Source organism: Homalodisca vitripennis, chromosome 3 (assembly GCF_021130785.1).
Source record: "Homalodisca vitripennis isolate AUS2020 chromosome 3, UT_GWSS_2.1, whole genome shotgun sequence".
In the NCBI taxonomy this organism is placed as follows: domain Eukaryota; kingdom Metazoa; phylum Arthropoda; class Insecta; order Hemiptera; family Cicadellidae; genus Homalodisca; species Homalodisca vitripennis.
The window spans coordinates 87,667,393-87,692,894 of record NC_060209.1 but is presented as its reverse complement, the minus strand read 5'-3'; the positions used below and the strand labels follow the sequence as shown (position 1 = coordinate 87,692,894).

Genomic DNA, 25,502 nt, shown 5'->3' with positions numbered 1-25,502 from the left:
GCGAAGTATTAACGATTCAGCGAGGAGCCTTATAAGGAAAAGTGTTATCTAATGAAAAGGCATTGATTGACATATAACATGTTAATTGTTTCGATTGTGCTTATTTTCTACGGTATTCATACGCTTACTACGTAATTTTACTATTGTAAGTTTAAGAGTTTAGTCCATGACATTAAATATAAGTAATATAAAAATTATTATAAATATCGCTTGTGGAACATTATAACTTACTCTAGGAAAGTACCATATAGGTACTTATGTTTCCTGTCATACTGATCGTATATATCATTAAAATAGAATGGCATACGATTGAGATACTGTAATATTATAGCCTCATACGCAATTTAAGTTTAAACCAAGCATTTTCTTCCTAGGTGGAACTTGATCAGTGAAAGACTTTGATAACACTATAAAAACCGCAGTAGTGCAGTTGTCCGTCTTCTTCGGCACTTTCTGCAAAAATTTTACAGAAAAGTGACTACATACCAATTTTAGTAGCATTGGCGACGAGAATTCGCAATATTGATATCAAAAATGATTGGTATGCTAAGACAGCGTTAGTGTTACTAAATGAAAGTGCGTGGAATACGGAAAACAATTCAACAATGAAAATGTTTTACGTCTTTATAACATGATCAAAATCTTATTAATCTCTTACCCCTAGGAAGCGTACATTTTGGCCGTAATAAATTAGAATGAATAAAGTGGTTATAAATTGTCGTTGTTTAGGTTCATAATGTGAAGAAAAGATGCCAAGGATATTTTATAGGATTTTGTAATCATCCTGAGAAACAGTATTTTAAAAATCATTACGTACACGCCTTACAAATTCATATTTGAGTCTGATAGACATTGCAAACATGATGTAGAACGTAACAATTATAAAATAAAGATATTAATTATAACCTTACATAATTACTTATGCCTGTAATTTATTGATTTTGCCGAAAAGATGTAATACGAGCATTATTGCTGCCCTACTTTACGTTTGTTTGTGGGGAACACCACTTGTCCAACATCTTTAAATATTTTTATAAAAATTATACATAAATGGCAAAAAAAAACTCCTAAAAGGAACACGGAACTTTAATGTGACAAGATTTGATTATTTTACGTTTTTACTTATGTAATAAAATCATGTTTATGTTATACCTGAACAGTTTGGCATCTTGGACTTGTGGGTAATCTATAATTATAGACGTGCGATTTAATTGATTAATTGTTTAACCATTTTTAATGTGTTATTATTTTAAATTTTGGAGTTATAAGTTTTTAATAAGTTTTACATTATTAATCTATAAGTAAAAAGAAAGTGTAATGTACAGAATTTTTGAATGAAAAACAAATAGGCCTAAATAATTATTACAATTTTAATACCCAGAAGATACATTTTATCTGAATTAGCACAATATATGCCAAATTTACTGTGTAAATATACTAATAATTGCACATTTTCCAACATTATTTCTATATTTTGGTCGAGGCCTTTCAAAATGAAAGATGTCGCTTTGAAGAGACCCTGCAAATATATTAATAAATATTTTTCTAATTGCTCCTTCAAAATTTTGTTTTGCTATTGTACTATTTAATCCTCGTAAATCATCTCAAATCATTTATTGACCCATATCATAAATAAAATTGGACACAGCATTAATCCTTGTTGAACTCCAATAAACAGTTCCATTGCCACTGTGATTTACTCTCAGTTCGCTGTCCCCACTTGAATACTAAGTAATTTTTGGGGAATCTTGAGAACCTTGAGGTTACATAGAACGCATCCTAGTCAGTGTACGTTATTTAATCAGTAATTGCCTCAAAGTTGCTTTCACAGACTCCTAAAAAGAAATAGATGTCAACCAAAATTAGTCTATTAATTAACGATCTAACGAAATAAATAAAAATCGCCGAACCGAACCGAGAGGTCATGAGTTTGATTACCGGCAACGTCTATACAAATTTGCAGTGGGATTGGATCGTTTTCCCTTTAAAGAAGCTTGCTGTTGTCTCCGTCTGATTCTGAAATTGTGGAAACTGGCCGTAACATTTGTCATTACTATTATGTATATTATCTATTCCATATGTTGTTCCACCGAACAAACGGAACGTATTTTATTCATGGATTGAGAAATAATAATAAAATCTTTTATAAGGTACGCGCAATATGACAATTTGACTTTTTATACTAAAAGTTATTCTAAATGTATAATACTAAACGCACTAACAACTCAAATCACTGCGACAATCTCTTTGGCGGTTCCACAGTCAATAATTTGTTCTATAATTAAGTACAGATATGGTAAACTATTAAGGGCGAACATTTTATTTGTTAATAAAAAAACTCGTTCCTCTTATGTTGTATCATTTTGGTTTTATCTTTTTTTGACAGATACTTATTTTAAATTGAAAGCCGCTTATTTATTTACCAACGTTGACCGATAGTTTGACAATAAATTAATTAGAAGTATAACCGTTCTCTGGTCTACAACCACACAAGAGACTGGACTGAGGCAACAAAGAAGATCAGTTGGTGACAGATGTTACCAACATCTTGCGGTATTGTGATTATAATCAGCACAGACAGACGTACAGACTCACCAGACAGAAGTAGGAGCGGAGAAGAAAGGCGCATGCCATGCCATCTGCCGACACACAGCGACTGCACTAGACTGCTGTGTTGTCTGCTGGTGGAACGGCATAACCGCAGTGGCGCAGCGGCAGTGCTGTAATTGTAGTGTGGAGAGGGGGCAAGCTTGGTGCCCCAAACAGAGAATGTGGCTGATATTGGTGTTTATATGAGAGTAGTTCATAGGGGGGAATGAATTACTGTCCCCTGCCAAGTACCTCACGATACGGCCCTGCATAAAACTACTTCCAACTTGCTTGCCTAGAGTTCCGGGTTTGCCAGTGACTGGACACTGCATTTAGAGGGATACCATGCTGTAAGCCTAAGCACATATCGTGACGAACTAGAAACTTTAATGTAGCATAAAAGGTACGCTCAAGTATTCTTGAAAATAATGAAATTTTCATTTTATAAAAAAAATTTACATCCATATTTGAATTACAAACATTATTTTTCAGCATAAACTTAGAAAAAGTAGAACGCTTCTTTGTAAGTTTTAATTCATTTAGTGATAAAATCTCGGCCCGCTGAACACAATTTAGGTGATCCAAACACACTGATTTAGTGCGGAGGCCACCAAGCGGTCCAAGGGACAAGTGATCCTATTTTTCTATTGGAAAACGCTATGTACAAATCAGAGAGCAGAATGGCGGTGGGGGCGTGGTTTACGCAACCTCCAAAGTAATACAAGCAAAGGGTATCAGGCGCACAGAGGTTGGCAAGAGAATTGGATGATGCTACCCTCACAGCTGCTTGGGGAGAGGGCGATGGGAGAGAGCGATATGACGTAACAGTGTCTGAAAATGTCAGTGATGAACGTCTCAAGTATCAGGAGAGTAGAAAACAACAATAACATTGGGACAGAGTGACCATCGCTATCCTGCGTTGCGCCCCACGTTGAAGTCGTTGAGAGCCCACCGTACTCACTACGGATGTATTAGATAAGACAATGAAATTGCAGCCGCATTTTAGTTATCTCTATACACATAATTTTGTTGTACTTCTTGATTACATATTACATCATATTTTTGCAGTTCAAAAACTGCATTTATCTATTACCAGCTCAATACTTTTAGTATAGACTGCTTTTCTAAAGAAGATCGGTTTTGTGTTTTTAATTTTAAGCTCTCTCCACTTTAACCAATTATTATACAAGAAAATAATGACAATAAAAATATCTTATTCGGAAATTGTAAGAGACATCTCTTGGGATATTTAGGAGTATATTGTTTTAAAATTCTAAATTAATGATATAGCAACGATATCAGATCAGTACCATAATTGGAAGTAAGAAAAGCAATAATTACGTCATGTGACTGCCGTAAGAATTTGTCATCATTCAGCACAAGCGTATATTGCGTAATTCGGCAGCCGTGTATGTGTATTTAGCGGCGAACAGTGTTTCCAGATTTTATTTAAGAATATCAAGTACAATCATATAACGGCTATGAATATTGTGCCTGTGTCAGGCCTGTCCGGGAGCTGTGATTACAGAGTCCTGTCACGCTCACCGCGTACAGGCGTAGGTTAACGGTTAAAATTTATTGTATTTTAAAGAATGTTCCACCGCGGCGCCTTTCATGTCCTGTCAACCGCGTGCAGCACCTGCGGCTCGTGCAGCACCTGCAGCTTCAAGATTCTAGTCCAAAATTATAAACTTTATTATTTATTCTCGTAGACAATTTGTATACTGCAATATGCTTTATATATTCATTTCTTAATCAAATATTATATTATAAGGTACGCGACACGTGGTTTGGTTTAAAATGAAAAGAGCAAGGAAGGAAACCTATTGAGAAATGTATTTATTACACCACTTTGTTTATTATCTATGTCTATTTAGATATCTCCTTAAACAATATTTGATAGTGCCTCGAAGTGGTTTGAGGCAATAATATTGTTAAAATTTCATATGAATGTCTATTGAATGCCTACTACTAAGTATGCAAACTATCTCTGTGTTTGTATTCGTCATGACGCAAAAAGTACATTGCTTATATTTTAACCTCTTTTCCACCTACCTAGTCAAACAGAGCTGAAATGTTGCAATGTAAATTCTAATCCTGTAATGTTTTTTAAAAATATATAACAATTACTTATTTAATTACAACAGCTGTATACCGTTATACATTAGTGTTTAGTAACTGGGTTATTGTTGTGTATGAGTGTAATTTACTTCACTATAACTATTTAACGAAGTAGGATATCGTTTAAAAAGAATTTGTTGTGACTTAGATTGCAAAAAGGCAATCAAAAACACCTTGCCTTGCCTTGGGGTGTGTTTGAGTCCTTTTATAAATTGAAATATAAACGCCTCAAACTCTAATTATATATTTTAGATGACAGATGTTTAAAAATTGTTTCTGTAAAAACAAAATTATGATCATAATGTATTTATTTAAAAAACTACCGATGATATTTCAATTATAACTGGTTTTCTGTTGAAACAATTAGAGTACAAAAACACCTCAAATGAATAATAAATTGCTAAACAAAATTCCTAAGTAATTGTAAGGTTCAGACACATTTAATGAATATTTATTTGTTTATGCGAACCTCTTAACAATTGGAAAATATGTATGGATTGAAGTAGTAGCACATGAACAATGTTTTATAGACTGGTGTTGTCAACTTCTACGATAGGTAAAAGACTTTGTTCCTGCTACATATGTGGTTTTGGTAGAAAAACAGACTTGGTGGTGTGGCGCGCCATGCAGAGTCGGCTGCTCGCTCTTCCCGCATTCCAAACTGTTTTTCACCTCATCTTCCGGTCCCAACCTGTATGTTTTGTTTCTCGACCATATCGGCTGATGACTCGATACACCCAGCTCCTAAATAAGTCCTTAATATTTTGGCGCACTTGTTTTCCAACAACCCTATCCGTTTTGGAAGTTCTTATTCAATATATATATATATATATATATATATATATATATATATATATATATATATATATATATATATATATATAATTATATATATATATATACATAATTTTTATATATATATATATATATATATATATATAATATATATAAAAATTATAATTTAAATTATTTTGTAGAATTTTTTAGTAGCTTGGAACCCATTTGAGGTTCAAGATTTTTGAAGGTCGCAATAAAAAATACTTAATGAGTAGCCCATCTCGTGGCATATGGTTTTAACACTGCTTTTCCCTACCGAATACCGATACCTTTGGTAGAATCAAATAAACTGAAAATTATTTCACTACTTTCAAGACAAATTTAGGATTTTTAAAGCATTTTAAAACACCTAGAAGACGACAGCCATGCCATTAAATTGTTTACTATAATTTGTTTTTTCTAAAGAAGATCCCTGACGGAGCTGGGGTCCAGACGACCTCTATTACAAGCTAAACATTATTATTTCAAACTTCTACCACATAAAAGTATACACCTATAACACTTTGGAAAAATTGTTTACTGATTGGGTTGTATTCACACATGTATTCGAGTAAAAGAAAATATATTTTGGATTGTTATTGAGGATTGTGATAACCAAAAACAGTTTTCTGTTTAAAAATATAAGCTTTCTTCACGTTAACTTATTAATTATTCCTTATTCTTATTCTGCATTTTGTGTGTGTGTCTTTTGAAGAACAACATGCAAAAAAATTTAGAGTTCATGTTAATAATTAAAGGCGTAATTATTTTTTGTTGAAAAACCCTTACGTTAATCGGATATCAGTTATTATTTTTAGATTTATTAAAATACTATATTGATGGTTATATGGTCTGCACGTGAATACAGATTTTTGATTTGTCCTCATTAACTTGCATTTATTTTTATAAAATCAACTATCTGTTACCTTTGGCCGTAGCCTACTTTGGTGAAAGCACTTATAATATTTGAATGTTGAATTTAGCTCAAATTCACATTACTTTTATTGCAGTGTGTAGTATTTGACGCTGTCTCAGACTTCACTCCTGGAATGAGATCCAAAGAAAGTCGGCAACTACGAAGCTCAAAACGAAGCTTTAAAACCTTTTCGACATCAGAGGACACCTATAAATAGAAGAAGTGGTGTTCTCATTATCTCATCATGTACAGCTGAAGTGCACCACGATGTTCTGACGTGGTCTCTAAGCATGATAGAAAGAGTTTGTTCCATTTGAATTTATTTTGGCTATTTTTCCGATGTAGAAAATATATAACTTGCGTGCGACTCTTAAAAGTTACTGCGGTTAAAAAGAGAGTCCGGTCTAATTTATTTACGGTTCACAATTGAATTATGCCGTTTGAACTTACCAAGGAAATATCCTATATGTGCGACCAGCTCTTATGTAAATCGTTCTTAACTTTGTGCAGAATCGATCATCATTGTATGTTTTAAAATTATAAAATAGTAGTTAATTATAAAATATATTGTTTAGGAAATATAGTTCTCAGTAATTATCTAAAACTTACTCATGAAGCTTGAACATTTTTCATTTCTATATGTCTGTCTGTCTATACACACGATATCTCTAAAAGTAAACTGACGTGTAGATTTGAATTTGAGCACGAGGTATTGGTATCATATGTGACACGATTTAACGAGATATATTTCATATGAAGAACGAAACGTTTTGTATGCAACCTCAGTGAAACCTGTTTACGATACTTGGTGTGGGTGTACTTCTACCTTGTAAAATAATATGTTACTGTGCCTTAATCAATTTTATTATGAACGTTTTTATTGGCTGTACGTCAACAAAGACTATCAACCTTGGGGCTGGAAAAATTTAATTAATATTTATCTGTCTAACTGCACTATATCTCGAAAAAAACAAAAACTGACCTGTAGATATGATATTTTGGCGTTAGGTTCCTTTATAAAATTAGCAACAAATAAGTTCAATGATGGTGCATTTCACTCCATGGTATTTGGGTCCTGACCGTTAAAACTTTTTATTTACGTTGCTTTAAAAAGATTTTAGGATGAAACATTTTCCAACGCTCTTCTCGTGCAGTTTAGGCGAAAATAATCCAAATGCGCTGATTAATTACTGTAGATAAAACTTGACTACACCATTATACACCCGAAAGAAAAATACAAAAGGGGAACCGACTCAAAAAAGAAAAAATGCTGCTTTTTTGGTTGGGAAAGAGATGATGACTGTTTATGCGATATTAATAGCCTAGAATTAATTTAATCGATTAGCTTCAAAAAGGAAAACAAATTACAAAACAATTTGTTAGGTTCGGATAACTTTTCAGACCTCTCTCGTAGATATAAAGCTTTATTAATGGCTTTTAAGACCTACATACATTGAATGTATAAAAATATTTGTCAAGTTCGTAAATTAGGACCAAAAAAACGGATGGATATCAAAATTTTATTTTTGTACGTAATTTAAGAACTTCAGGAAAGGACACAAGTATTTAATAAATAATTACTTATTTATAATTCCACATATCTTACAAATGTATATATTTAAATCAAATATAATTTAAAAATTTTTATTATTGAATAAAATAAAAATATTCCCACAAGCCACTTTTCTAGCACGTACGGGTAAAATGTATTATCCTTATTATCAATGATTTTTAGGGCCTACATATAACATGAAGGTATTAATAATATGTTTTATTTGTTTTGCTTTCACGCTTTAACTATTTAACCCATTGTACTGCAATTTTACGTAGACATTCTTAGGGTTCCCTGGATGAATATATGCATATTCTTATTATTTCAAAAAATCTCTTCGGGCTACTCCCTACACTTGGTTCTATAAAATAGCTAAAAATCCCATTTTTTCCGTCTCTACAGTTAGCCTACAAAAATTAGTTAATTAGTTAAGAGCCTTTTAAATGTCAACTGTTGTAAAATATTATAGGTGCGAATTTTGCACATTGATTATTTTATGATCATCATTATAAATTTTCTTTGTGTTAGGGAACCGCCCCAAATAGAGAATGGTGTGAACGTACCGATAAAAAGGTTTAAAGAAATATATATTTTTTAGTAAATTTAAACGTTTTTACACACCTAATGCTTAAGCCGAATAAGTTTGCTTTACGCATATGTGCATTGCACTTGAATTAGGGGGTCTAGGCCAAATAAACTCTCCCTCTCCCAATCTTTCACATTCATACACACGATAATAATACCTTGCTCAAGTCGTTGCATAGAATGTTAATTAATTAGCTTTTAGTATATTTTTAATGAAAACGAATTCAAGATATTTCTATAGATTTAAACACTAACACCGACACAGTAATAAACAGCTAAATATACTCTTAATGGGATAAATATAGAAGAGGTTTCCAATGCTGCTTGATTTGAAAATTCATCGCCGCCGCGCCTTAGTTTCTCGTATATAGTTGTGTTATGTATTATGTATATAGCTCTGTTATGTAAATGCGATGGATAAACACTCAGTAAATCGCGTTTAAAAATCACTGCTTCCATCATAGAGTTTAGAATATTTGTTTGCACTAAGTCTGGTGCATACATCTAAAAGCAAGGCGTTCTTAAAAGTGTGTCACGAAGTTCTGTGTCTGATAGTACTTATGATCCCTATACCAAATATGTCCTATAAGGAACTGAGACCTATTTGATTAGATTTAAACCCTATCAACATTTAAACGCTACGGGACGCCAATGCACAATACTGTTTCTTATTTACCATTAAATGTTAAACATATACTGTAACTTTTGATGTTAACCTTTCACTTAACCCATTTCGTTTATAGTTAACTGCATTTTTTGTCCAACGATCATACTTGCATTCCTTTCTCCCAAATAACATATAAATGTTTCCGTCTTATTGCAAGAAACCACAAAATACTAATTTAAAAGTTACTAAACACGGGAGGAAGTAATTCCTCACTACATAATGAGTTACATCAAATCATAATATCTCCAAGTAGAACACCTAATAAGAAGACTCCGCAAATCTGTTTCACTACTCTACATTGCCATTTGTAAAACCGGGTCCTCGTTTATACTCTGCATTAACAGAAGGTTTAAACAAAGGCAAACACGTGTAATTGCTTTTCACATATTACCCACTCAACATAAGTCGTAAGAGAATAAGTTAATAATATAGGGATACAGCAATATTAAAGGATTTTTACGATTAATACATGTTTAAATGAGAAAATGTTTTTTTGATTGAAGTCTAAATTAAACGGGCCGATGCCGATGATAAAAATTGAATTTTGTACAGTACGTAGATTAATAGTAACTTCAGGACGTTGACATTTCTTAATTAATGATTTTGAGAAAATTAAATTTGTTAAGATTAAATATAGCTTTAAAATGTTTAACAAAATATTTAAATAGTTAAAAAATGTATTGTATAAATACATTTAAGACATTTTTATTCAGCCAGACTACTTGCACCTAATTTAAAAATTCATATCTTTATCATCAACAGTTTTTAGTTCTGGTTATGAAATTAATCTGAACATTTTTTTAATACCCAAATTTACAGTATTAGGAATAATCAAAAAGTCAACCTTAAAGATCGGCTGCCAACATAGAGTTAAGTGGGAGCGAGCGTTAGTTATTGAAGTGTTTTTAGAAAAATTCAGGAATGAATCCCTGACCAAGTGCAGGAGGTGCTGACCACGGTCAAGGCACGCCGGACAAGAGTTACTATTGTCGCGTCGTAGTGGTAGTAAGAGGTAACTATATTGGTCAGCGGGGCGGATGTTCATTCTTCTTTGTCATTCGACTGCTCGCTCTCTCTCCCCCGAGAGATGATGGTCTGTGTCACTCTATAGAGTTTGGTTAGGCACTAGCTGGAGAGTGGTAATAACACTAATACCTTTGTTTCGTATTGCACACAATAATTGTATACTATAGATTAATTATACCTCATATTTTTCTATTGAGTAATTATTTGGGCAAGATATTCATAAAATAAATAATAACTAAAGAAGAAAGTTATCAACATACAAAAAGTAAATATTTGTATCGTGAATGCTTAGCTGTTAGCTGTAATATTTTTAGGAAAGGGGTAAATTTATTTAATTAACAATAAATTCAACGTTTTTAAAAATAATAATATTTGGGGCCTTGTGCATACTAGTATGTCTAAATTACTACAATGATTTTTTTATGTATCAAAGGAATTTTATATTGTGGAAAATTAGCATTTCTTTGTTATACTCTTTATTTTGCTCGAAAGGTTTTAACAAATACCAACACAGTTAGAACACATTTTTTATAATATTCTTTTTAATATGCACTGTTAAGATATTATAATTTGCGTTATCGTCTTCAATTCAAGAGTATTGTCTTATTGAGCTGTCCTCTCTGGAGCGGTTCCCCCTTATACTTATAACTACCTCCAGGCTAATCGCATTCCAGATAATAAACGCGCCACTCAGAACACTCAAAACCATTGAAACCGTTGGCCTAACATAATAACAACTTAACATGATGTTCCATTCCAATTGGCTAATTAAAAAAGCAATATAATGAAAATAAATGTGTCATAAAACAATCATTTTCCAAACTCCTGCCTATCATGAAAATTTACATTGGACTAAAATCCTAATTACAGTTAAATTATTGACATGCGTAGATATTAACTTCTTCATCATTCAGCTTAACGCACTTTTCCCTATCTACAGTGTCATAAACATCGTTAAAAAATCAATACCCATGCGATAATTTTAATACACGCTGTTCTAATGTATTGATGCAGACTTTACCAACCACGTCATTCATGAGAGGGCGCAATGAAAGCTGATTTAAAAAGAGGAAGGGAAATTATTGTTCTCAATTTATTTATACAATCATATTTAGTATTATTGCCAGATTTAGGAACTACATTGGCTTTTTGTATCAATAAAAAAGGTCATGGATGTATTTAAATATAAAACTATAGACTTTAATAGATGATTCCACGAGTTTTTCACTCCGAAAGCAAAACGATATGGACCTCTGAGAAATTCGTCTGAGTCGTCCCGAATCTGCTTTGCCGGCCGAATCTCGGTAAACAATATAATAATATTTCATATTACTCTATATTTAATTCTTATAAAACCTTTATCAAAGGTTTTTAAATTCAATCCCATCATTCCCATCAAAAGCAATACCATACTTTGCTGCTTTTGTATTAAGGACATTTTAATAATCATTATTACCAGCTTTCCATTAAAAAAATTGTCTCAATAAAATATTATAGACTTGAAACTGTGCCATCACTCCTATCACACAATAAATTTCTCAAATCTGCTACTTAAAATTAAAAAATAGTTTTAAAATTACCATTTGACATACTCTTGAGTCTTTCGCCTAGCTGACCACTGTGACCCCTGGCTTATCTCGTCACTTTACAGGAAAAAATTTTAATTAGCAGTAGATATTTAACAGTGCAAAACCCCAATTGATAGAATATTTACTGTATATTAAACGTAAAGTGATAACACAAGAAATTTTGTTACGCTCGACCGTATAAGCAATCAAAATATACGTAGTTAAAATAATCGAGTGCGATGAAATTTTAATCACTAAAAATATTACAGGACACATCAAGGATTAGGATTTCTTAATTAACTACACTCTGTGTATGGCGGATATACAGTCTGGGAGCGCAGGAAGCTCGCTATCTCGGCCCACCTGCCACACGTGTCCAGTCTAACAATGACTCATAAACTAGGCTATTTATGAAAACATCACTTTCCAAACATCGAAATTTTAAGATAAACATTTAAAATGCTATTTTTAAATAGCAGGTTGTATGTACATCCATTAAAAAGGTTAGGTGAGGAAAAATAAATAGTTAGAAATACTTATTATACTGAGTATATTATTTTTTTTATTGTTCTGCTTAAATCTTATGAGTATGATATAACCAGACTTAAGAAACAACAAAAAGTTTACATAATACGAACTTAAATTCAAGTCTCTAGCATTCAAAATAAATTAAGAAGAAGATGAATGATTTATTTCAATGCGTAATAGGCTACAATATTAAAATATATACAACTCAGTAGCTTCAAACATAATTATATTTTTATGCACTATAGTAAATAATACAGGAAACAATTTGTCATAATCCTGATCCTAATATTACTATAAATTTATAAATTATTATTTATAAATTATAAAATATTAATATCCATATAAATTATAAATATCAAAGGTTTTCTTTTATACACTTAAGCACGCTTATTTTTAAATAAACTTAATACACTACCATTTACAAACCACAGTAATATACATTACAAGAGAAAACAAATTACTTATTGAATAATTAAAAAAAAGATTAGAAGGGCAAAACATGAAATAAGAATTAATCACAATTTTTTTTAGCCTCTGGTCCTCTTAATCATGAAAAATGGGTACCTGACGCATTATATATGACTAATTCCACTTTTAATATTATAGGACCCTATCATATTACATCACAAGTGATTTCACTATGAAAACTACGGACTTCGACTTTGGAGTTCCTCCTTACTTTATAAAATCTGAACATTAGTTAAAGAGTGTTACTGAAATCGGTGATAGTTAGCCTAATAAAAAACAACATCTAACTACAGCAACAAAGAACTAAATTACAAACTATGAATATAAAATAATTCTTCCTCCCCGCCACTATAGTGACTAGTTTGACACTTTGTGATATATGAATTTTAACAGTGGCTTATATGGAAAACAGAAAGATGAACACTTACATGCCTCAAACGATTTCTTACTTTTTCCTGACTTCTGTCCAAAAAAAAACAAGACATATGACCACACAAACTTTAATAATGATCATTTTATGGAATGTTGCATAACCTTTATGGGAGGAATTTACACCTTTATAACCGAAAGTACAGTGAGGTCTTGGATTAGGAAGTTAGGTAGGGACTTCCCCCTATGCCCGTCAATAGGTCTTCTTAGGTCACATCACTTTATGATGTGTATATTTTCTTCATTACGAACAAGGCAAACTGAACTATATTCTCTGGAAATATTTTTTAGACCTGAAAGTATATTAGATTAGCCGAATAGTAAAACGATTTTTGATGAAGGCAGATTTTCACACGAGAACTGCATAATCAAACGTATATAGTATATTTCGATTCGAAAGCAATATGGTCAAGGCTAAACTGTGACATAGTACTGTAAGTAAGTAATTTAAACGGTCTGAAGTACGCACTTATTAACCGAAGTATGCTTCTCGACCCCTACCTTAATTATGTATTTTTTGCTTGGAAATAATATTGATGAAAGGGCTAGAAATAGACGCTTTTAGACAGTTGAAGTTGGTTTCCCGAGACCATGTGTATCTTCTAATATTTCTTAATCAGGGTAAGAATGCCAGACCTCTCGCTGGGACATATTATTTTAAAAAAATGTATAATATTAAAACCAGAAATGATGCTAACTACACCTTACAAAAACGATGATATACGAATTAAGTTAAACCTCTCCATACTATTTACCATGAAACGTAAATAATATATACCATCAGTCATGACAACTATACGTTTTTAATAATTTTCCATAGGACTCCATCATAAGTGCTTCTTATTAAGCAAATATAAGGTAACTGTCGATTTTGGAAAATTGCGTGGCGAAAACCGCGAGTAGTAAACAGTAACTAGTTTAAAAATAAATATAAGTTTACATAAACAACAAACAAAAAACTAAATATACAACGTATTTACAATAAATGATTACCCAAGGTTATTATATAAATCATGTTTGTAGGTGTTTTTTTGTGGGTGTTGGGGTTTGGGGGTGTTTTTGGGGGGGGTTTGGTTAGTGGGTGGGTGGTTGGGTGGGGTTGCTATTCTTCGGTGGGGGGGGTGGGGTTAGTGCTATGATTTGGGGGGTGGAGGGGGTGTCGTATGGATGTTGTGGTGGGGGGGGGGGGAGGGGGGAGGAGGGGTGGCGGGGAGTGGGGGTGGGGGTCGATGGGGGGGTGGAGGGGGGCTTGATGGGGCGTGGGGGTGGGGGGGTTGGGGTGGTGGAGGAGGTGGGTGGGGGGTGAGGTGTCGGGGAGGGGGTGGGTGGGGTGGGGGGGGGAGGGGTGGGTGGGGGAGAGGGGAGAGGGGGTGGGGGGGGGGAGGGAGGGGGGGGTGGGTTGTGGGGGGGCGGTGCGGGGGGTGGGTTTTTTTTCGTGGGTGGGTGGTGAGTTTGGGGGGTGGGGGGGAGAGGGGGGGGGGGGAGGGGGAGGGGGGATGGGGGGGGTGGGGGGGAGGTGGGGGTGTTGGGAGGGGGTCGGTGGGGCGGGGGGGGGGGGGTAGTGATGGGGGGGTGTGTGTGGGGATGGCGTGGGGGGTGTGGGGGTGGGGGGGGGGGGGGGGTGGGCGGGGGGGTGGGTGGGTGTGAGTGGGGGGGTGGGGTTTCTGTGTTGGTGAGGGTGTGGTGGTGGTGTGGTGGCGGTGTGGGGGGGGGGGTTGCGGTTTAGGTGGTGTGGGTTGGGGGGGGGTGGTGTGGGGGGGAGGGGATGATGTTGGGGGGAGGGGGGGGGTTTAGATGGGGGTGCGTGGGTATGGGCGTGGGGTTGGGTATGTGCTGTGGGAGTATGTCAGGTTTGGGGACTTGGTGGTGGGGGTCGGGGTGGTAGGGGTTTAGCGAGGGTGTGTGGGTGGTTGGGGGGTGTTTGTGGTGGGGCGGTGGAGGGGGGGGGTGTGGTGGGGGGAGGGGTTGGGGGCGGAGGATGGGGGGGGGGGGGGTGGAGGTGTGGGGTGGGGGGTGGTGGTGCGGGGTTGAGGGGCGGGGTGGTAGGGGGGGGGGGGGGGGGGGGGTGGGGGGGGGAGGTGGGGGGGGGGGCGGGGGGGGGGCGGTGTGACGGGGAAGGGGGTGGGTGGTGGGTAGGGATGGGGTGGTGGGGGGGGGGGGTGGGAGTGGGGTGTGTGGGGGCGAGGGAGGGGGGTGGGGGGTGCGAGGGGTTTGTGGGGTTTGGGGGGGTTTGGGTGATGGGTTGGTGGGGAGGGGGTGGGAAGTTGATGGTGTTGATGGGTGGATGGGTTATTTGTTGGAGTTTTTGTTTTTTAGTTTTTGTTATTGTTTTGTTTTTCTGTGTATTCTGTTACTTTTTTTTTTTTTTTGTTCCTTTTTTTGGTTGGGTGTTTTGTATATTTTTGTTATTTTTTTTTTTTTTTGATTTTATTTTTAGTTGTGTTCTCTTTTTGTTGTATTTTTTATTTGGTCTATGTTTTCATTTTGTTTTTTTTTTTTTTTTGTTTTGTTATTGTTATTTTTTTTTTTTTTTTATTATGGGGTTTGTTAGGTTAGAGTTGGGGGGGGGAGTGGTGGGTGGGGGGTGTGGGTAGGGGGTGAGGGGGGGGTTGGGGGGGTAGGTGGTTAGAGTTAGGGGGGTGGGGAGGGGGGGTGGTGGGGGGGGGTGGGGGGGGGGGGTGGTTGGTGGGGGGGGGGAGCGGGCGGGAGGAGGGGGATGGGGGAGGAGGGGGGGGGGGAGTTGGGGGAGGGGGGGGGGGGTGTGTGTGGGGAGGGGATTGTGGGGGGGGGGGTAGGGGCTGTTTTGTTGGTTGTGTGGTTTTTGTGGTTTTTATGTTTGTTTTTGTTGTTGTTTATTTTTGTTTTTTTTATGTTTTATTTTAATTTTTTTAGTTTTTTTTTTTTTTTATGTTTTTTTCTTTTTTCTCTTTTGTTTTTTTATTTTCTTTTTATTTTGTTTTTTTTGGGGGGGGTTATGTGATTATTTTTTGTGAGGGATTGATATGGGCGGGGGTTGAGGGGGGGGGTATTGTTTTTAGGGGGGTGAGGGGCGTGTAGGAGGAAGTGGGGGGGGAGTTTTTTGTTTTTGTGTCGCTGTTTATCTGTTTTTTCCTGGGTTTGGTGTGGTTTGATTGTGTATTTATTGTTCTTATTGTTTGTTTTTTTTATTATTTTATTTTTTTTTGTGGGTTTTAGGGGGGGGGGGGGGGGGGGGGTGAGGGGTTGGGGAGGAGGGGGGTGAGTGTGTAGGGGTTTTAGGGGTTTACTTGTAGGAGGGGTGGGGGTGGGGGGGGGGGGGGGTGGAGGAGGTGGGGGGGGAGATAGGGGGGGTGGGGGTAGGGGGGGGGGGTTAGTGGGGGGCGGGGGGGTGTTGGTGGTGGGGGTGGTGAGAAGGCTGGTGGAGGGGGGTGTGGGGGGGGGGGGTGGGTGTTGGGGGGGGGTTAGTGAGGAGGGGGGGGGTCAGTGTTAGGGGTGTGTGGGGTAGGTTGGGGGGGGGGTGGGGGGGGGGCGAGTGAGTCAGGGGGGTTCGGGGAGGGTGGGGTGGGGGTGGGGGGAGGGTGTGGGGGTGTGGGGGGGGGGGGTGGGGGGGGGGGGAGGGGGGGTAGATTTTGGTGGGGGTTTGTGTTTGAGTTGGTGGGGGGGGAGCGTGGGGTGGAGGGTGGGGGGGGGGGGGGTGGGGCGGGGGGGGTGGGGGGGGTATGTTTGGCGAGGAGGTCGGGGGGGGGCGTTGGTGGTGGGGGGTGGCGGTGGTGCGGGGTGGGGGGGCGGTAGTGGGGTGGGGGTAGTGGAGGGGGGTGGGGGGAGGGTGGGGGGGGTGGGGGGGGGGTTGGGGTTGTGTGGGTTCGGTTTTGTGGTAGTTGGGTGTGGTGATGGTTGGTCTTGGTCGTTTGGTGTTCGTGTTTTTTTTTGCGAGGGAGAAGAGAGCGGAGGAGAGCGGAGAGAGAGATTATTCTTGTCATGTGATGCGTATTTTTGATTTTATATTTTTTTATCTTTGTTTGTTTATTTTTAGTTTTTGGGGGGTGTTTTAGGATAGGAGGAGTGGAGGAGGAGAGTGATTTGGGGGGGGGGGATTTTTTTTATTATTTTGGGGGGGTTTTTTTTTATTTTTTATTGTTGTAGTTTTTGTTTTTTTATGTTTTTTTTGGGGGGGGGGGGGGGGGGGGGGGGGGGTGGGGGGGGTTTGTCACTTTTTTTGTGTTTTTTTTTTTTTTTTGTAGGAGAGTTTATGTTTTTATTGTTTTTGTTTCGGTTTTTATTTAGGTAGTAGGGTGGGGGTGAGAGGTTTTGGGTAGGGGATAGAGGGTGGTTGTGGGGGGCGTGGGGGGGGTTGGGGTAGGGGTTTAAGTGGTAGAGTGTTTTGGGTTTTTTTGTTGTTGTTTTTTTTGTATTTTTATTTTTATTTGAGGGGGTGGGGGGTGGTAAAGGAGGGGGGGGGGGGGTGGAGGGGGGTGGTGGGGGGAGAGCGTAGGTGGGTGTTGGGGGTGCTTTCAGGGGAGTGGGTTAGGGGTTTGAGGGAGGGGAGGGGGGGTGGGGAGGATTGGGTGGGGGTGTAGGATAGGGGAAGTTGGGGGCGCTGGGGTGCGGGTGGGGGGGAGGGGGGGGGGTGGCGGGTGGGGGGTGGGGGTGGGGGGGGGGGGGGGGTGGGGGGTGGTGGGGGGGGGGTGGGGGTTGCGTTCCGGGTGGGGGTGGGGGGGAGTGGAGGGTAGGAGGGGTGTGGGGGGGGGTTCGGGTGGGGGGCTGGGTTTGGGGTGGGGGGGGAGGAGGGTGTTAATTTTATTTGGAGAGAGAGAGGGAGAGAGGGGCGGGGGGTTGGGTGGGGAGAATTGCTTTTTAGGGGGGGGGGGGGGGTGGTTGATGGGGGGTGAGGGGCGGGGTGGGATAGGGGGGTGGGTCGGCGGAGAGGGATGGGGGGGTGGGGGGGGGAGGGGGGGAGTGGGTGGGAAGGGGGGTGGTTGCGAGGGGGGGGGTGGGGAGGGGTGGGGGGTGGGGATGAGCGGTGGGTGTAGGGGGGTGTGAGGGTGGGGATGGATGGGTGGGGCGGAGGGGGGGTCTGTGGGGGGGTTGGAGGGGGTGGGGGGTGGGGGGGGTCTAGGGCGGGGGGGGGGAGAGATGATGAGAGGAGTTGTGTTTGAGAGATTGTTTTTTTCTATTGTTATATTTGAGGGGGAGGGTGGAGAGATAAGGGGGATGGGGGTGCTGAGGGGGTTTTTATTTTTAAAGGGGGGTGAAGGGGGAGTTTGGGGGGTGGGGGGGGGGGATATTGGGGGGGGGCGGGAAGGGAGATAGGAGGGGGAAAAGGTGTTTTTTTTTTTTGGTCATGTGGCGTGGGGTGGATTGTGTTTTTTTTATATTTGGGAGAGGGGGGTTTGTTTTGAGGGAGTGAGTCTTTTTATGTATTTTATTTATGGCGACGGAGAGGGGGGGGGAGGCTCTGGAGAGAGGGTGTGGTCGTGGGTAGAGGGGGGCGTAGATAGGGGTTTTTTGTGTGGAGATAGGGGGGGGAGGGGGAGGGGGGGGGATCGGCTGACGGTGGGGGGGTTGGGAGGTGGGGGGGGGGGGATGGGGGGGACTGTGGGGGGAGGGAGAGGGGGGTGTGGTGGTGTGGGGGGGGGGGTGGGTGGGGGGGGGGGGGGGGGGTGGTTGGGTTGGGGATTGGGGGGGGTGGGTGGAGGTGGGGGTGGGGGTTCGTGGGGGGGGGGGGGGGGGGCGGGGGGGCTGGGGGGGTCGGTGGGGGGCGGACGGGTGGGCTGGGGTGGGCGGCGGGGGGGTTGGGGGGAAGTGTGTGGGGGTGGGGTAGGGTGGGGGGTTTGGGGGGGGGGGGGGGGGGGGGGGGGGGGGAGAGGGGGGGGGGTGTTGTGTAGGGTGTCGGCGGGATGGGTGGGGGGGGTTGGGTTTGGTGGGGGTTGGTGAGGGGGTTGTGTGTGATGTTGTGTTGTTCTTTTGTAGGGAGTTTTGAGGGTGGGTAAGGGTGGGGGGGGTGGGGAAGGTGGGGGGTGGTGGGGGAGGGGGTGGGGGAGTTGGTGGATAAGGGGAGGGGGGGGGGGGGGTATGATCAATTGGGGGGGGGGGGGGGGGGGTGGGGGTTTGGGTTGGGGGGAGTGGAGGGTGTGGGGAGGTGGAGGTGTAGGAGTGGGTGGGGGGCAGGGGGATGCGGTGGGGGGGTGGGGCGTGGGGGTCGGGGGGGTGGTGGGGGGGGGGTGGGGGGGGTGGGTGGTTGGTCTGATGGGGTGCTGGGGTTGGGGGTTGTGTGGGGGTGGGGGGGGGGTATGTTGGGGTATATTAATTTTGGTTTTTGTTTGGTGCTGGTATGTTTTATATGTGAGTTCGGTTTTTTTTTTAATCTAATTTTTTTTTTTATTTTTTTTTTTTTTTTTTGTTTTTTTTTTTTTAATGTTTTTTCTTTTTTGTTGTGTTATTTTTGTTTTTTTTTTTTACGGGGGATGTTTTTGAAGTGCTTTTTGTTGTTTTGTGTCTTTTTGTTTTTCTTCTTCTTTACTATTCTATTTTGTTTTCGGTGTTTATGTCTGGGGATATTGTGTGTTTTTTTTTACTTTTTTTTTTTTTGGGATGTTTTGGTTCTTTTTTAGTTTTTCTTTTTTGTTTTTTTATTTAACCTTAAATAAAGTTCATAACGGGAGCCTACAAAGCGCTACGGCTAAACAAAAACCGATGTTACCCGTTCCAGGTTTTTTTGTGGGGTCACAGTCCTCGCAGACAGTGGGATTGTCCGCAAGGAACATGTTTACCATCATCACTGCGCAGTGTGCTCCATGGCCAAACGAAGGCAGTGATTTATCACTAGCTGGCAAAAACATAGAGGCAAAAGCGGTTTCTGTTTAAGCTTTAAGCTTTATCCATATTAACACACATCACTATCCAAAAAAAGTTAAAGACCGTAAAAAATGAATTCTTATTCAGTATTTGTTGCATGTCTCCTTGAAAGAACGACAAACACAAAATGAGAGTTTTTAACGTTAATAATTAAATGCCGTAATTAGTTCTTTTCAACACCTATAAAATCAGTTATTTAATTAGGTATTGTACTTTCAGAAATAACTTTGAAAACACATGCAATATTAACTTATATATATTGGGTGTGTGAATACTGATTTTGATTTATAATTTTATACTAATTAGAACTTGGTTGGTTTATTATAGAAAAATCAGGGCCAAAATTTATAATTGACGGTCTACTTGATGAGTGAGTGTTGCGAGGTCAAGCGAGGTATAGTCACAAGACTAGAATTCTAAAAACTCGTTTTTGTACCCGTCGGCCCGCCACTGTGTTACATTATGTCATAATAATGCAGCGTAAGACCATACCCATCCTGTGTGTTAAAAAAAAACCAAAAACAAACAAATATTGACAAATTTGTTTCACATGAAAAAATAAACCAAATCCATCGATATTTGTTATTAATTAGAAATGACATGCTTGTATAAAATATAAATTTTAGGTTTTCAAGAAAAGAAAAAGTCGGTATGTTTCAGGAAATTGAACAGCTATAGATTTAAAAAATCAAACATTTAAAACTACGTATGTGTTTCTCAAATGTTGGTTATACAACATATAAATTAATTGTCCTGGAATTGTATTTCCATTACTGGTTTCTTTCGTGACAGAGCAATAAAATATTTCGTAAAAATATAACAACTGTTATGACATAATAATATACTTATTATTCATATTTCATATTCATATTCATTCATATTTATTATCATTGGTAAATGATATATTACTTACTGTTAATTTATTATCATTCTTACAGTATAGGTACTAAGGGTTCGATTTATTTTGGCGTTAATGGATATTAATTTATTAGTAAATCACACAGATCGTCAACTACTAATGGCATATCGTGGAAAACATTTAAAATAAACAAAAAATCTACATTATGTAATTTGTAAAGAGTATTCCTAGAGCAGTTAAATGTGCAGCTGGGCGGATGATGCAGTGTCTGCCTATTGTTCTCAATTTTATGTGATACGGATAGTTAGTTTATCTAGTAGCACAGAAAGCCACACACATATTATCACAAATTCTTAACACTTAATGATTTTCAGTGGTAGCAGTCAGACAGCTCCTTATTTGAAGATTCGTTCTTTAAACCTAATGTGGAATCGTCTAGAAACGCTATGGTTTTTAGCAATATCTTTGAGTAGTATAAATTGTTAAATAGTTTAATAAGCTACGGCTTAACAAATACGTATCAAATAACATTATTAGGTGAAATATAGACTTCACACTTTTTCTCCGTGAAGTAAGACTGAGTCACATGTCTTGTTGATATTCTGTAAGTAATATTTATATAATCACCTGTCAGCCTAACGAGATCAAACGAAGAAACACAAAGTCACAGTTTTTCAACTAAATAATCCGTCTTCATAACAGTTTTACAAATCTATTCGTGTTGATTAGGGCAGCCTATCCTTAACAGATTAAAAGAAAACATTAACGTTGTTGTGTACTTATAAAATTCCGCAAATTTTTTGCCCCGCCCCCGCCGTACATCTTACTTTATCCAACCCGGTCCCGCCGCCCTATTTAGTCTCTCTCGGCATCAAAACTAGCTACATTATGGTATTAAAGTTAAATGAACGAATGAGGTGGCCTAACTTTAGAGCTCCTAATATATATTTTGCCTAAAACTCTTACTTAACAGCTTAAAAAAATTGTAATCGTTCATAGCTCAATTTCGCCTAGTTCACAAATTTCACCACTTAGTAGAGTTATTTCAAGTTAATTCGGTTGTTGAATGATAACAGCCTCAACCAAATCCTATAGAGAAATATGACTTAGAACTCTATATTGTCTATATAGAAACAAGCAGATACAACAGGAAAATATTCCGGCTTACTCAGAATATTCTCAAACCTTTATAAAAAGGTTTGAGAAAAACGCAACGAAAGTCTTGTGCATTGCGTTTGTGTTATTTTACACATTGATTTATTCTCCGATTTTCTCGTTATTATCATGGTTAAGATTAAGACAAATGTAACATTCGCAAACGCTCAGAGACCAAATTTCATTGAAGTGGACATGCAACATCATTGAACTCGATTTTGTCTAAAATGTAGAAATAATTGTTCATGCTAAATTTATAGGTTTATTTAAAACTGTTTCAGTTTCTAGAGTGACAGGTTTCTAAATGCATTGAGTCAAAGATGACTACTATAAACGGTGACAATTCGTTATATTTGTATTGCACCATCCATGAAAAAAATCAAGGTTCAATGTTTTTAAATGTTGTCGGGTGCTTATTATAGTTTTCATACTGACTTCCTGAACCTTAAACTAGCGATTTTTATGCAAGAAGGAAAAAAAAAAAAAAAAAAAATAAAACCACATATTGAATTCAAATTGTTTTAAAAAATAGATAACTGTAAACGATATAATCTTATGTCTGGGTTATTATAATATTATAAATACTTTAAAATCCTAAACCTTGCAATACATTGAAAATCATATAAAGCTAATTTATTTTACAGTTAGGTTTTGTACGTATAAAAAGATTAAAGGGATTGGTTGTTGGAACGTCGTTAGAGCGCAAAGTATTAAGGAGTATTAAAGAGCTATTTATATCGAGCCGATACACCCAAGAAAACAGAGCATACGTTGGTACCGGAAGACGAATAGACAAGGATTAGTGTAATGCAGAGGAGGGAACCTCGCGAACTTGGTTCGTGGGATCATCGGGCGACACAAAACCCCACCCGAGCGCTAGTGGTAGAAACAGAATAGATTAGGGTCTCCAGTAGCCTACTACAACGTAGGAATAAAAAAAACTGTAATTTATGTGGAGCACAAAAACAAAATTTTCTACTCCAACTGATACAGATTCTATTCCTATTATTAAAATTCCGTAGATTTTTAAGTTCGAAACCCACGCTCCCCGACGGCGATTCGCACGAAACCGCTCCAATCACCATATCGAACCCTGTCGACGTCACCACGCCGAACACGACCTAACCCACGCCGGGATTAACACCTCGCGGCCTCCAACCCATGCACGTCTCTACTGGGCACACCGCGGGCCCCACCCTCCCGACCTCTTCCCGGCTCGCAGCGCACAACCACGGGCATAATAAACACCGCACTCATGAACTGCCCCACCACCCATAACCCCCTCCAGGGGGGCGGCCCCCTGGGCGGCCAACACGCTCAAATCACCACCCACTAACCGTCCGTACGCCCAAGAAACCCGCAAGTACACAGATAGTCCCCCACTCTCATCACGAGCTCTAATCCGTAAAAGCCTAAGCGGACACCACCTGCAGCCAAATTGCGGATACCCAAACTCCCTACACACGACTGGTCTACCGTGCGCGACCACGGGCGACCAAGGCCCACAAGCTTCCCCCTCCCCCAGTTGCTCACCCTCAAAAACAACATAAGCCGTGGTGGGTCGGTTTGTCGGCATGAAAAAAACGCCCGGTTCTTCCCTAAGAGAAGTTTTTTAGAGTTGGTTACCGGGGATATTGGAAACATTTTATGCCTATGGCCACGCTCGGGTCGACGAAGTATGTTATTTAGGCCGATTATGTCAAGGTTAATGGCTCTTGAAGCAAGCTGACTTTGTACACGTCACACCAACAGAGGGAAATGAAAACTGTTAATATACTCAATTATAATCTTCGCTAGGCTAGAAACTAGAGAGTCAATGTAGCTTTTTTTTATATACCATGTTTTTTTTAAAACTTCTAATATCATAGACAAAGACCATATAATGCGGTAGATAGTTTGTAATATGGTTATATCCTAATATGGTCACTACTTTGTCTTCCTGAATTTAAAAAACTAAATTAGAGGGCGGCTCATACACTGTGGGAAATATAAGCGTTCAACACCTATGCGCCACCTCATCAAGTATATGGTTAATAATGTTTATTAACCAGTGTAATTATGGCCTTTTTCCTCTAAATTATTAAGTTTACAAAAGTAATTGTTATACATATATATGCTCCACTATGCTCCCTACGGCTCATATAAAACACATTATCTTTCGCAGGTGCCCTTCCTCTCGAAAACATTGTGGCACCGCTCATACGCAAGCTGACATCGCATGGGGTGCGTGGTTTTTAACCAATTGTTGACATAGAGCAACTCATATATTCTAGGAAACTCTTGTGTTTGACTGTTTTAATAAACATGTTATTTGCTGAATCGTTTTTGACTTTAATATTGAATTATATTACTTGGTTACTCATTTAACAACTTGCACTTTACAGTTAACCTTAAAAAAAAACTGGACATTCTTGAAAATATTGAAAGCGTCCAAAATAAACTCCGTTCCCATTTTAATATTGAATATAACGGAAAGGAAAAGACGGGTATTGGTTATTTAATTTGTCTGTGGTATTTTTGTTGTCATTCTAAGGAATCGTAATTATGGTTTCTGACTTATGTCTTTTTATTGCTACTTTTCAATAAACACCATTCTTATAACTATTGGTCACTTGATTTGCTTAATTGGAAACCGTAAAAATTAATCATAGTGCAGAATTCTTACAAAAGAGACAACAAATGGATTCATAATCTTTATCCTTTATTTTTACAATATTATTTTTTACAGAAAATAGGAGACGCTCTATTAAAATTGTAGGTAGATATTTCAATGTTACCGAAATATTGTAAATAAAAAGAAAAGTAATCTGTCTTAGATAGAAGTAAAGGATAAACCAATTAGCAACAGAAGAAATCTTGTTCATATCGTTTCCTAGTATCCTAGAAACCTTTATGCTTGAACCAGTCTTAGGCCCCTTTAGAGATGGGCAACTACCAATAAAGCATGTGCTAAAAAACTAGTATCAGTTTAACTGCTCTCCCTAATATTTCCGTAGTGTCCGTCCAATCCGAAATACGCTTGATAGCTGGGTTTAGCAGAGATGGAGTGGACGGTTTTGGGACTTGTGCATGTGATTGGATTAATTTTACTCTAACGGGATAACTTTTTTAACTATTTATAGTTATTAAGTGTGAAAAGTAATTTAAATTTTTGTATATCTAGTTAAGTTTTATAATTGTAATAATACTGCCGAAAATTGTACACTCGGGAGTATAACCACGGACTTACCTATTTATATAGTCTTTCGATGGTGCAAGCACTGAGTAGTAAAATAAAACTATTTTTATTTCTGAGTAAGTAAAATAAACTCGTATTGGTTGCTTTACCTTCCACATACAGTTTTTTCAAATTAAAGGGGGATAGGGCTGGCGTCGTTAAAGTATTTGTT

At 38.9% G+C, this 25,502-nt stretch overlaps 1 pseudogene; it reads right to left on the bottom strand.

Annotated features, from left to right (window-relative positions):
- The window catches only part of LOC124358273, a 61,504-nt pseudogene extending 37,815 nt beyond the window's left edge, over window positions 1–23,689 (bottom strand).
- Window positions 23,690–25,502: the final 1,813 nt, after the last annotated feature.